Consider the following 15,043-nt stretch of genomic DNA (forward strand, 5'->3'; position numbering starts at 1 on the left):
TTTTAGCCAGTAGATCTTATTTTATAGCATAGATCTAACTCTTTCTTGAATGCCTTTGACACAGCCAGGCATTAAAAGAATTACTTCTTAATAGACTTTCTATAAAAACCTGCAATTCCTCTTTTCTAAAATTATGAGGGTACTATATTGCAGAAAAGCTACAAATAAGACAAACTCAGTAATAGAAAGTTGAATACTACCAGCAATTCAACTGGATTATTTGATAAATGGAAAATAATGATGAGAACTCTCTGTATCTCGCAATTGCCATCAGGAGGTCCTCAAGACAACTTGAAAAAATTAGAAATAACAGATTTCTATATCTGAGGTCTGGAATGGATTATACTTTAAATGTATTCTAAGCTGCCTTGAGAACATCAGTTAGAAACCAGGATAACTGTCCTCTTGTAGGGAAAAATAAATCAGTTGCATAAATTGTTACAAAAGAAGATATGTTAAATTTCAACAACATTATGATTTGGGGGCAGCACAAACCAGTTAGTAGGGTTCCATTTTATATATATGAGTAAAATCATGTGTGAATTAATTCTGGGGACTACACAACATTTTATTGTGTTTTCTACTTTAAAAATGGAAAAAAGACCTTTAGATTTTGCCAATTGTACTAAGTCTTGCTCAGCCATGATTTGCTTAGGAAATTAGAATTTGCCAGGCTTGCTCAAAATGCTATGCCATTAACTGGGGTGAGGTTCATAAGCCACAATGACTAGAAATACACAACCTCCTGAGCCATCCACCATTTATTTTAACAAAATGCAACTATTACCTTTTTGTTTTCTTTAAATCCAGCTATCATATCTAGACTGATTCCCAGAAGGCAGTAAAGAGTTCAGAAAGTTATGGTAAATTTACTCAAGGTTTGAGTGCTGACTTAAAACAGCCAAAAAAGAAACAGAAAAAGGCATAGAGTTTTTCTGATCATTTTGTCTAGGTTTTAAGCTGTGTATTGTACTGTATGGCATGTTACATTTTCTGCACAGATCCTATTTGGAGCCAAGTTCTTATTTGAGCTTCACTGAAGTTGCAAGCTTAAAATATTCCCACAACCTATGGTCTTATTTTATGACCCTGAACATAAGCTAAAGGTAAAGGAGTCCCTGCGAATTTTACTCCACTAGTTGCTGCCAACTATAGGGTGTGGTACTCGTCTCCATATCAAGGCCACCTGAGCCAGTGCTGTCTGAAGACATTTCCACAGTCATGTGGCCAGCATGATGTCATGGAGCACTGTTACCTTCCCAGCAAAGTGGTACCTATTTATTCACATTTGCATGCTTTCAAACTGCTAGGTTGGCAGAAGCTGGGGTGAGGACGGGAGCTCACCCCATCGTGTGGCGCTTGATCTCAAAAGCACTCATCAACTGCAGACATGACTGGTCAATCTGCTGATGTTCCTCAGTGTGCCCTCAGACATTTTCCTGGTGCTTGCTAAACTCCCTGCTCTGTCAACTCCTCTTTACCACATTTCATTAACCGACCCCCCCCCATTTCCTTTTTATGACTCAGTAGTCCCTAACTGGGGTAGAGTTGGGGCAACTAGATGGAACTGAGCATTGATAGGCTGGAACAACAACAAACAGTAATGGTGCTGATATAATGCAAAGCAAAACAGAATGCCCGCCTCTAATTTATTTTTCCCAAGAATGCTTACATGTGTTATACCAGTGCTTTTCAATCTTTTTACAGATTGTACCTCTTTTAGGATATGGCAATATTCAAGTACCACCAGTCGGCTAGCAAGGTGTCAAAAACTTGATGACCAAAAAAGGAAAAAAGTGATAAAGTACAGGTAGTCCTCGACTTACAACAGTTCGCTTAGTGATTATTCGAAATTACAACAGCACTGAAAAAAGTGACTTATGACCATTTTTCACAGCATCCCCAGGGTGATTCATATTTATGACGGCTGCAATATTTCAGAGTCATGTGATCTCCTTTTGCAAACTTCTGACAAGCAAAGTCAATGGGGAAACCAGATTCACTTAACAATGGTGTTACTAATTTAACAACTGCAGTGATTCATTTAACAAATGTAGCAAGAAAAGTCGTAAAATGGAACAAAGCCCCTTTAACAAATTTCTCACTTAGCAACATAAATTTTGGGCTCAATTGTGGTCTTAGATTGAGGACTATCTGTACAACTACACTTTTAATGGGAAACTTGTGCCTGTTTCTCTGATATTAAACTTAGCACTGTTCTATCCCCTTCTCTCCTTCTGCTTGTCTCAAAGAAGCCTCTCCTCCGTTCTCTTTCTCTGTCCCCTTCTTTCACCTTTGTCTTTTTTCCCCCTTTCCTGGAAAAACCTCCTCCTTTTATATCCTCTCCTCTCTTCCCCCTCCTCCTCCTCCTTTTCTCTTTGGTGCAGTTCCAGCTGACTCCTCTCCCCAAGGCTGTGCACTTCTCAGTCTCTCTCCATCTCCTTTTCTTTCCCCGTCTTCTTTTTTTTCCTCTCCCTTCCCCACCAAAACCTCCCCCTTTTTTAATAATATTGTATTAATTTTATATTATTACAATTCATTAGTGCTTAATGAACAATATTTTGTCTAGGTTGTTTTGTTTTGTTTAGTAATACAATTTAGTTCTTACTCTTTATTCTGTTTTTCCAGCCATTGATAAAATAAGTTCCATGTTTGAAAATATTCTGTATCTTCTTTTTCTTTGATTCTCAATGTAACTATCCATTTCAGCACAATCCAATATTTTCTTAATTATCTCTTCATCCAATTGTGGGTTTTTTTTTCTTTTTTTTCAGTGCTGAGAAAATGCAATCCTCACTGCTGTTAATACATGTAATGTTAAATATACACTTTGTTTATCATTTTTTTCTGGAATTATACTTAATAAAAAAAGTTCAGGTTTAAAGTCTATATGGTTCCCTAACATCTTTTCTATCCAATTATGTATTTTTGTCTAAAAAATTTTTTGCTTTAACACACGTCCACCACAGATGATAATATGTACCGGGATTTTGATTACATTTCCAACATTTACTAGACAGGTGGAAGAGGCCATCTATAAAACATTTTATATAGGTTTTCTTTATATGAAGTTGTCATTGTCAATTTATAATTTATTTCCCAAAGATTTTGCCATTTCTCTAATTCTATATTGTATCCAAACAAATTTGCCCATATTATCATTGTTTCTTTCACTTGTTCGTCTTCCATTTTCAAATTCAATAAAAAGTTATACAATTTCTTAATCAGTTTTTCATCAGAAGTCAACAACACCTCATCAAATATTTTCTGGTCTTTATAAAAACCATATATTTTAACATCTTTATCATACTTCGATTGCATTTGCAGTCAAGGCCACCATGATAAGTCAATACCCTGATCTTCTAACTCTTGTTTAGATTTTAATTTCCCATCTGTGTTCAGAATATCCTTATTTGTTAGAATTTTCTCAAGTTTAACTAAGTTTGGATGAACGAATGCTTCCATTGTTGATAGTCATCCTGGGATTTTTGTATAGATTTTTGGTTTTATCTTTTCCCATACCGATAACAATGTGTTTCTTATGTAGTGGTTTTGGAAATATCTATGGGTTTTATTCTTTTCATACCGTAAAAATGTGTGCCATCCAAGTTGCAAGTCATGTCCTTCTAAATATAACAATCTTTTATTTCTGAGGGTTATCCATTCTTTTAACCATGTTAGAGCCCATGCTTGGTAGTAAAGATCCAATCCGGTAGTCCAGGTCCTCCATTTTCTTTAGCTTCTTGTAGCATTTTCAGTTTAATTCTGGCTTTCCTTCCTTGCCAAATAAATTTTGAGATCAGTATATTCAGATCATCAAAAAAAATCTCTATTTTTATAGGTACTGTTTGAAATAAAAAAAGGAATTTTAGTAAAATATTCATTTTAACAGTACCTGTTCTTCCTAACACTGATAGTTATAAATTTTTCCATTTTTTTCCAAATCTAATTTTGTTTGATTTAGTAATTTTATATAATTATCTTATTTTATAATTGCACATCTTGCTGTTAAGTATATTCCCAAATATTTAACTTTCTTAACTATTTGTAAGTCTATTTTTTCTGACAGTTTTTTTTTCTTATCTTTTTAACTATAACTTTGGTTTTTTTCTCTGTTTATTTTCAATCCTGCTACTTCTCCAAATTCTTCTATCCCTTTCAATAGTTTAAGAGTTGTCTCCAGTGATTCTTCTAAAATGAATACCAGGTCATCCTCAAATGCTTGTAGTTTACAGTTTTCATCTTTTAACTCCATTCCTTTAACTTCCTCCTTTTATATCCTCTCCTCTCTCCCCCCTCCTCCTTTTCTGTTCAGTGCAGCTCTAGCTGACTCCTCTCTGCAAGGTTGCGTGCTGCTCCTGGAAGCACCAATCAGCTGGAGCCGCATGCCAATCCTAGGTGCTCAGCAGAGCCCCAGCAACACTGCAGCTCCAGCTGACTCTCCCACAGGCCTGTGCGGCACTGTCACCACTTCAGCTCATCTCCTGTTAACTTTTATACTTTTTAAACACTTTTTTATAGTGCTTTTCAACCCGTAATGCATGTACAACCTGCTGAAGTACCACCAGTGGTACATGTACCATGGGTTGAAAAGCACTGTCCTATACTATACAGGGATTATTTGGAATATCTAGTACTGTTATTGTTCTCCAACATTATGCTTTGTTTTGAAATGTACCCACTTGTAATGGCATGTGAGAATGACCTTGGCAGACTTTGGCAGGCTCGGGGGGGGGGGGAAATGCTGCCTAGAGAATAACCAGATATGAGAGGGCGTATCTATAGTTGCATAATAAGAGAAAGTTGTTGAAAGTTGTTGCTGTTCAGAAGGTCCTGGGGAAAGTCAACACTCAGAAAGCTGCGGGTCCTGATAATATCCCTAGGGGAGTACTTAAGGAGTGTGCTGACCAGCTGGCCCGTTCTCACAGACATCTTCAGTCTCATTGCATCAGGCCGTGGTTCCATCATGTTTCTAATTCCATCTCCTTGAGTACAGATTCTCCACAGGGCTGTGTCATGAATCATATTGTGAAGTATGCAGATGACACGGCAGTGGTGGGTCTTATCCAGGATGACAATGAAGATGCTTATAGGGAAGAGGTGAAGGCTCTGGAGGACTGGTGCAATAAAAGTAACCTGGTTCTAAATGTTGATAAAACAAAGGAGATCATTGTAGATTTTAGAAAGAGCCAGCATAGTCATATTCCATTCAGTATCAAGGATGTTGCTGTAGAGGTGGTCAACAGTATTAAGTATCTGGGGATGCAGATAACTAAGAATCTGAATCAGTCTCTCCACACATCATCCTTAGTGAAGCATGCAAATCAGTTTTCCTGCAGCAGATGAGGAGAGCACATCTTTCTCCTTCTATTCTGGCCACTTTTTACAGAGGCACGATTAAAAGCATTTTAACAAAGTGCATCACTGTCTGGTTTGCTGGCAGCACTGTCTCAGATAGAAAGTCCATACAGAGAATGGTAAGGATAGCCGAGAAGATCATAGGAAGCTTGCTCTCTGGTAGTCAGGATGCTGCTTATGAGCGCTATGTGCTTAGAGTTCAAAGCATTGTTAGAGACCCCACACACTCACATTACGGTCTGTTTCTGTTGTTCCCCTCTGGGAGGAGGTTTCAAAGTATTTCTAGCAGGACTACCTGATTCTGTAATAGCTTTGTCCCCTATGACATCCATCTGGTAAAAGAAGATTTGTTTTTCTCGCCATGCACATGTATACATAATCTGAACTAGACTGTGTTGTTCCTCTGTGTCATATAATATATGTGGGTATATGCATAATTCTGTATTTATTTATTTTTGTCATATTTATGTAATGTATATCGGAGGTGGTGACCCTTTGAGAGCTGTATGCAACGAAGTTTCATTTTAATGTATGCCGATTAGTGTACATTCAAAGTGACAATAAAGTTATGATTCTCTTCTCTTCTCTTCTGTTATTATTCTATTCTGTTCTAATTTAGAAAATAATTTCCCTAACTTCTCAGGTTTTAAAAGAGATGCTGGAATATTTTTTTACTATCAGACTTGCACGATTCTGTTAATGGAGCCTTACAATAAAGTAGAATTTGCTCATCTGGTGGTGTTTCCTGCCTGGTCCTCCTGGGAGAGCTGAGATCACCTCTCCAGAGAGGGGCAAAAGTAATATGATATATTAGGAAACATCACAATGTAGGGTTGGAAGCAGGCTGGAAAGCAGTCTCACAAATTTATCTCCTGATATATGTTGTTTTATGATAAATCACATCACTATGGGAGTCATATCTCAGATTTATTTTATAAAATAATTGGACGTGGTTTCAAAACTAGAGCCCATAACTGTTGCCTATCTTTGCTCTTTGTGATCAAAAAGACTAAACTAGAAAAATCTCTTCTAAATCAATTTAGAAGTGTCCAACCTTTCACATAACAGCTATATAATTCATACAATTATATTTACAATTGTTATACAATACCGGCTAATAAAATGTATGGAGTAAATCTTTTCCTGATTCTTACAAAGGGAAAAGTGAGGAAAGATCTATATAAAGAAGAAATCTCATCTTTAAAAACCAGAATACTAAAACATAGCTTTAAGGCACACACAGAGAAACAGACACCCCAAAAGAAAGTTTGGGGTACTTGGCAATCAACCTTTTATGACAAACATATAGCAGGACACAAATTTTAAATAAGAAATAAAGTATACTGAAAATATCTAATATTCAACAAACTTTATAGACAAATAAACCAAAGATGCCACTAAATTAACAAGTAAGAGTAAGAATAAAAGAAAGTTTAGGTTAGGAACTTTACATGAAAATATAGCTTGCTCAAATTTATGCAACTTAACTTTTACATAAACATACATAGAAATCCATCCAAATATTACTGAGATCATCAGGATTTAAATAAGATATTAAGATGGTAGAGGACAGGAAGACCTGGAGGAACATTGTCCATGGGGTTGCGATGGGTCGGACACGACTTCACAATTAACAACAACAATTATACATTATCCAGTAGAATATTATAGCAGAAATCCAGAATCCTACTGAATTCCAGTAGGATTAAAAGGCCAACTTTTCCCGATTTCAGACAGACATTTGCCTAAACTTTCTATCATTAATGATTTCCATATCTGTTTCTTAGGCTATTCAACTGCTTTGTCCATGCTCCACTGTACCCTTTATAAAATGCAGTCTATAGAGCAATCTTACCCATCTCTCTCTCACTTTTTAACCACAAATGGATTTTCATAAACAGTTAAGAATCTTTCCAGACCTACAGAATCCAGCCAAGATCTCTTAACTAATTCAAAATCAAATTGCACAAGAATAAGCTGCATGTCAAAAGCTATTTAGTGCAAAGATTATTCACTGCAGGAGTCTGGTAGTGTGTTGATAATCCACATTTCCAGATTTTTGATGCGGAATCAGACATTATATGTTGCTTATCATTCATTTGTAAAACTTAGGCAGCACAATGTTTTGTATGGCTACTGTATGCAGAAAAATCCTACTGTATTCAAGAGAGGGCAATTTTTAATATATATACAATTTTATATATATAAAATTTCCCTTTTTTGACTACTTTCTGGCCATATATATATATATATATATATATAAGCTCCATTGAGTATAGTAGGACTTCTTTTCTGTACGTATATATAAAATTTCCCTCTCTTGACTGCTTCCCCCCCCCCCATATATATATATAAGCTCCTATTTCTTCTCTCGCTCTCTTTCTCTCTCGCTTTCGCTCTCTTGGTGTATAGGTTTTTTGCTCTTGACTACTTTCTGGCCACACTAGCTCTGAATGACATCCAATGTCCTCACTGTCTATATCAGGTGGATCAACAAGTCAATGAATTGTTCACTCTTAGCACACAACTTGATGTCATTGTATCCATATTTAGTTCTTTTGATTATCTGGCTGAGAGGGTTTAAGTCTACGCAGAACAGCAGTGGACACAATACATCATCTTGGTATATATTGCACTTGATGGCCACTTATGTGAGCTATCTTGAATTGACTTCCATTGTTCTCTTCCACAGTCCCATTGAATTTTTGAGGAATGTCTTAGTGTCCTTATTTTGTATACCCCCAAGCATTCACAGATCCATTTGTGTAACAATGAGACATGGGTTTTCTTGTAGTCAATCTGGATGTGCTCAGATTGGTTTGTTTAGACCTTGAATCTTGTTGACTGTTCTGTCTATGAGCAACTGGTGTTTTAAGCCTTTGGTGTTGTTCTTAAGGCCCTTCTGAGCTGTGCTCATGTACTGGCCCATGTGGTCCTGTAGCTGGGTAGCTATGATGCCTGATAGGATTTTCCATGTTGTGAGGAGGCAGGTTATTGGTTGATAGTTGAATGATGCAACTATTCTCTTATATGAATCTTTCATGATCAGTACTGTCCTTCCTTGAGTTAGCCATTCTGGGTACAAGCCTGCTGCTAGCAGCTTGTTCATCCGTGCTGCTAAACATTCATGTGCTGCTGTTAGTTTGTTTTAGTAAGTAGAAGTGAGTCATGTCAGGGTCAGGCACTGTCCAGTTCTTTATATTCTTGACCCACTATTTGATATCTGCTTCTGGGATAACAACTGATTCCTGTTCTGGAAGAATACTAGGATCTGCTCTTGGATCCTGCAGTCACTTTGCACTAGTATTGTGTCTTCTCTTTCTCCCATATGTTCTCCCAGTTGTGTTGGTGCTGGTATACGCTACAGTTGCTGTAATCCTAGAGATGATAGACAAAACAGGCATGCTAGTGATACTAGCTGAACCTCTCCAGGTATATGTATGTATATGTGTGTATGTATACGTGTGTGATTGTATGTGTACATATGTGCATGTGTAAAACACACACACATATATTAAAGAATTTATTCAAGGAAAGATCCAAACCAGAATGACATTCTATTCACACATTTTTATTATGCCACACAGAAAAAGAGGGTGTGAGACTAATACGTAATACATTCAATTCAAAATGTTCTTTGACAAGAAGTAAGAAACTCTAGTTATTCAGCGCAGATGACCATAAAAACAAAAATAAAAATACCCTATATAGACCAACTTGAGTTATTCATTCCAGGGGACAAACATACTCTGTGGCTGCTTTCATTGTCATAGGGAGGCCTTTCTGAACAGTCAGGAACATTTCCAAGTCAAATGGTAATTGTTACCACATGTTACACAACAAATAAAAAGTATTTCCCCAAAATAAGTAATATATAATGTTGATTTGTTATGATGTACTCAGAGCGCAATGGAATGTGGCACACCAACTTTAAAATCTGATTTGAAGTGCATCATACTGGAATGACTTTATCAGAAATACCTGTGTGTGGAAAAATGTGGGTGAGAAAAATGGTTCAATGCATGCCACAAAAAAAAAATACATTTTTCTCACAAGCTTTCTTCCATTTAAGGCAACTCAGTTATTAAGAGTTGACTCAGATTTCTTGGAATCTTGGAAGAAAATCTATCAGCCTTCAAAATAAATATTTCCCCTCATTAGAGTTGTCTCTTATTAGCAGGTTAATCCCACTCTTACAAGGCAATGTAATGTTTCACATCTGTCAAGTCAAATTATTTATATTCTACAGAAGCTTTCATGTCCAATTCAGAAGCAATTATCCAAATTGATTTTATTGGTAAAGATGCAAAATTTATAACAAGAGATAGTAAACTAAAATAATGACAACAGGTAGCAATTAAAATGTTTGTAGACAAGGCAGAAGCTACCAAATGTAATGTCTCCACGTCACCATCCATTTCTGATTGAAGGAGTGGGAGGAGGTTATTTATTTTGCAGTGCAGAAATAAAAAAACACTTTTCTGTTTACATCTTAACTGGACAAGTTATTTCGGTTATTAGTTTAATACAAATATAAAAATGAATGGTGAAATCTTCTCCCTGCCATGTTTCTTTTTATGGATGACTCTTCAAAGGAAACCTATGCCATTTTGACATTTTCTTTGCTGCTGTTTTTACACTTTCCAAGCTTCTGTTTAAGAACCATGGCAGCACTTTCCGCACTAAATGAGCTGAAAGCAAATGTTTTTTCTGCTGGGAGAAGTAATCATGATGGTGGAAGGTATTAATTAGCATCAGAGTATGAAAAAAGTTTACAGTCTCATTTGATCAGTCCTGCCACTTCAGAAAATAAGGGAGGCAAATAATGTAATTGGATATTAGAACTTCTCTGAGCTTTTTCCCATTCCAATGTCAGCCCTCCCTTCTCTTTGCCAGTTTTTTTAAAATATTGTTTGAAACAATTATTTTTCAGTCTGATGTTTCTGCATCTTGCCTGTTTCAGTACCAGTTGTTTCCTCAACAGCTTCTAGACGGCTTCTCCAAGGTCATCTCCAAACCTTCCTACACATTTGTAGCTCAGAGGCATCTGGGAGACTGCAGATCTTTCATCTCTGCTTTTGTTGAATTAAATTTCATGGGAGAAGGATGGTTAACACATAGAGCTCTCCAGTATCTTGTCAGTCAGACACAATTTGAGTAGGAGGAGTAAAAAACAATCAAGGAGACAGTGATTGTGGATTTGAAAATCTGTGGTCATTTTATAATGCATTTGAGTCTCTGCATAGTCACAGGTGCCATTTTAACTTTTTTGACACATGCACACAGAGACACTATGGATATCTTTGAATCCGAGTCTTGGACATATAAACTTCAGCATGAGAATCTTCCTTGAAGAATCCAATAAAACAATTTTGTCGAAGAATTAAAAGCTTATCATAATAACCAACATTTCAATATTTGTAATAAAATTCAAGATGCTTCTGTTTGTTTTTTATGTATGAGTTTATGCTAAGGATTTTTCCCATTGCTGAGTTTAAGAGTGATTTGCCCACCTTTGAGTCAGCAGAAAAGCAAATCAGAATGTAGTTAGCTACTCTCACTGCTGGTCCCTATACTTCCTCTGTTACTTTGGTTGCTTAACAATGCTGGACTGATTGTGCATGATTGCTCTGACTTTGCTACACTTCCTCTATTGCACGGGTGTCAAACTTGCTGCGTCACGTGATGTGTCGTGACGTATTGCAACTTTTTTTTTTTTTTTGCATTGCTGGAGCTGGGGCGGGCGCGGCCTCCACATGATGCAACCGGCAGTTTGACACCCCTGCTCTCTTGCAAATCATTGGCCAGTCATATATTAAGTTTGGCTGCAAGAATCTACTTCTCACCTGTAGGTTCTTTGCTGTGCTCTCTTACTTCTTTCTTTTCCATAGGCTAAAAATATGGATTTCCAGATTTCTCTTTTCTGTGTTAGGAAGCCAATAGGAAGGGAGTCAGTGTTGTCGTTTCACTATCTGTTTCAGGCTTAGCTAAAATGATATAATCTATACAATTAAAGTTTTAACAATAGGGGCTGTTGAGCCGTCTAGCTTTATTGTGCAATACTGATTTAACAGACAGCATGATCCTCAAGATTCTCTCAAAGGTCTGCAAAATTAAAATTGCCAGATATTAGACTTCTGGTTTTTGAACCGTAGCGCATGGCCACGGGATTGCAAAACTCCACATCCTGCGGCTGTTTTCGTCCTGCCAAGGGACTCTAAATGGGTCTGAAGTTGCCCCAGAGAGGCGGCAAAGGAAGAGGGGCACCCATTAATCACGGAATGGCGGCAGTCATTCCGTTTTGATCTGGGGGAAGCCCTCTGACTCGACAGGAGAAAGGATAGCCACATGCCAGCATCTAGCCCAAGCTACCTGCAGCCGAAACCCAAGAGCACTAGCCAGAACAACGGTGAACAGCATGCTTGGAATTGGTGAGAGTAGTTGATCTTCTCTCCTTTATTTTGCAACTAAGTCCTGGGAAAGATCCCCAAAGCAAGAAAAACCTCCGTAAGTGAGGATAGGGGACTACAGCAAATTAACCTTTAAGAAGGAAATAAACATATTAAAATTAAATTTAAAATACTACAATCTGATCAAACCTAGAAACTAAAACAAACTGCTAAGATTATATTCTAAAGGATTTTGATGAAATTATTAAAAAAAGAAAAATAAGAATAATTTCTTGTTTGAAAGAGCTAGAAAACAAATATTTGCTGACATCTAGTGGACAATTAGAAAATAGCATCGTAAAGAAAACGCCCAAAAACAAAGAAAAATCTGTTCCCATGAACTCTAATAACCTTTAAGAAAATAGTTGCTAGGGAACAAAGAAGAGATTGTACACTGGGCCAGCTATAAGATTGGAAAGTGTCTGAAGGAAAATAAATACTTTGTGGTCTAAATTTATGAACTGTTTACAGAAAAAGGAAAACTTTGATCTATGACTAATCTTTGAGAGGGGAAGTTACAGGAAGGATTTAAGGTGGCTAAATATATTTGAATTGCAATTCTGACTGGTTGGTAATTGACCCCTGAAAGAAAGAATTGTTATAAAACATTTATTTTACTGAAACCTTGACAATTGAAAATACAGTGGATTATAAAAATTATATATAAAGACAAAAACTATACCAAATTGGACTTTGGATTTTGAGTTGGCCAACTTAACAAGGCTAATTACAGAGACTATGGCACTTATGACGGATTACTCAAAAGGGGGAGACAACATGGATATGACATATTCATCAAAAAATGATAGAAAACCACACTTAATATCTGCTCCTGAAGGACTCAACCTGAAAGATCAAAGACTTCTAGAAGCAACCTTCCAAGATAAGACAAATACTTTCCCAGAGGAAATTTATGCAATGCTACGACAGATACAAATCACAATAGCTTTAAACCACGAGGAAATTAAATACAACTTTAATAACATAAATGAATACACTTCTAAATTAAATTTACAATAAAAAAACATCCAAAGAATGATGGTAAAGAATGAGCAAACAAATCTGATAACAGTATGTAAACTAGAAAAAAAATTACTTAATTGGCGAAGTACAAATGAAGGGAATTATGACTTAATACAACAAGAAAAAACTTACAAGATTTGGATATAAAAATAAATATGGAAAAGATACCTTATGCATTAAAACATCAAAATAAACCTGAGAAGAAAGAAGATTTAACAAAATGGATACTACTAGAAGAATCACTATTTGGGAGACAAAAAACATATATCTTACGCACTATGTATCCTCTACTCCCAACAACAACTACAAAAATACAAGAACTGTTTGACAAGTCGAAGATATTAATTTGGAAAACTATTTGACAAAGGAAGAAGGCCAGAGACGGGCTTAAGAGACTTGAACTGCCCTACCAGATGGAATATTATATGAGCAAACACTTGTTTGAATATGGCTAAATAAACAAATAACTTTGGTTATAAAGGGGCTTTAGAATAAGTGGGCTAAGAAATATAAGTAATATAGTATTTTTGATAAGACACAAAATATAAAAATAATGGGATGATGTAAGTGAGTGAAAAGTTTGAATTTTAAAAAATTAAGTTTGAAAAGATTTAGGATTAAGAAATGATTGAAATATTGAGGGGAAATTAGGCTTAATAAGAACTTGGATAAAAAGGATAGATAGTGATTTCACAAATCAATTTTTACAAATAGAAGTGAAATATAAATTGATTAGAAAAGATGTTATAGGTAGATGTTATGATACATATGTAGTATAGTATTTTTACAATATATAAAATATGAAAATACTGGGATAATGTATTTAAATGGAAAATTTGGATATTTAGATAATAATAAATCTTTATTGATTAGCCCTTGGGCCATATCAAAGTGCAAAGTTCCAGCAACAAATCATTACCAAAGTCTGATAAAGCAATTTAAAATAAAATTTGATAAAATAGTTTAAAATGGAGCTAGAATAAAATATGACTTAAGATGAAATTGGAGTAAAATACAGTCTAAAATGAAATTAAAATAGAGTACAGTAATTTAAAATATAGATAAAATATGATAAAATTATATCTTGAAGTCACCCTTGCAATCTACCCCAATCAGTCCCACATATGCAGATCTCAACCGAACCATTTTGTTTAAATACTGTGCTGCGTTGTTATTTTCAAGTTCTGGCCGCACATAAAGTAAGTTGTTTTGATATGGGGATCCCAATGAGTCATTCGTTTGGTATATAGACCGAGGTACCTGTCTCTCATCCTCTTGTACAGGCAACAATCAAATAGTATGTGAGCCAGGTCTTCTACCTCTGCCGCTCCGCAAATGCAGAGATGTTCATTGTAAGGTATAGAATGGAATCTCCCATATCTGACTATTGTGTCAAGCTGTTCGAATCTCACTCGCATAAATACCTCTCTAAGATGTTTTGGCAGTTGTAACTTCAAATAGCTGTCTACTTGAAAAGTACGCTTATATTTACTCAGCCATTTCAAGTTACCCACCTTACTAAGGATCGCTATATCATTTTGTGCTTCTATATCCTTAATTCTTTACGCAGCTTTTTTTGAATTGTTCTCCTGTTACGCGAGAGACAGGAAGACCACAGCTTCTTACAAAATTTGTTAGTTTGGTGATCCAGATTTGTGATTGTGGATATTTAGATGTTAATTACTGAGAATATGATTGATAAGAATTGTTTGAATACTAAAGAGAAACTGAACTTAAACAAGATTTATGAAAATAAGATACCGTGAATCAATGATTTTTATGAAAATAACATAAGTTGATAAGAAAAAAAAGCTATATGGATGCTATTATTGTTGGTAGAAATATAGAAAAAAATGCTTATATTTAATCATTTATATATGAAAAATATCAAATATCAAAAATTATATTTGTTTAATGTTGAAGAAGCAGATACTATTGGGAGAAGAGAAGATCAAGGAAATATATTATTAACTGATATGCAAATTATGGAAATATAAAAGTTATTATTTATTTATTATTTATTTTTTATTTTACAAAATTTATATGCCGCCCTTCTCCCCATGGGACTCAGGGCGGCTCACAGCATGTTAAAACAATATACAGAATTACCCCTTCTAAAAACCAATTAAAATCCAAATATTAGTGGCTGTGACTATTTAAAATCATTAAAAATTATCCCTATTTAAAATTCACCCTAGGTCAGGCCCGCTTGT

At 35.6% G+C, this 15,043-nt stretch overlaps 1 protein-coding gene across 1 annotated transcript in view; it reads left to right on the forward strand.

Annotated features, from left to right (window-relative positions):
• LOC107286066 (copine-4) overlaps positions 1-181 on the forward strand; it is a gene marked incomplete at its 5' end in the record, with an annotated part of 9,648 nt that extends 9,467 nt beyond the window's left edge. The window contains one exon of the mRNA XM_015814361.1: positions 1-181. This exon is cut by the window's left edge and continues 979 nt beyond it.
• Positions 182-15,043: the final 14,862 nt, after the last annotated feature.

This window comes from Protobothrops mucrosquamatus, unplaced genomic scaffold, assembly GCF_001527695.2.
Source record: "Protobothrops mucrosquamatus isolate PMUCROS unplaced genomic scaffold, P.Mucros_1.0 scaffold243, whole genome shotgun sequence".
Lineage (NCBI taxonomy): Eukaryota > Metazoa > Chordata > Lepidosauria > Squamata > Viperidae > Protobothrops > Protobothrops mucrosquamatus.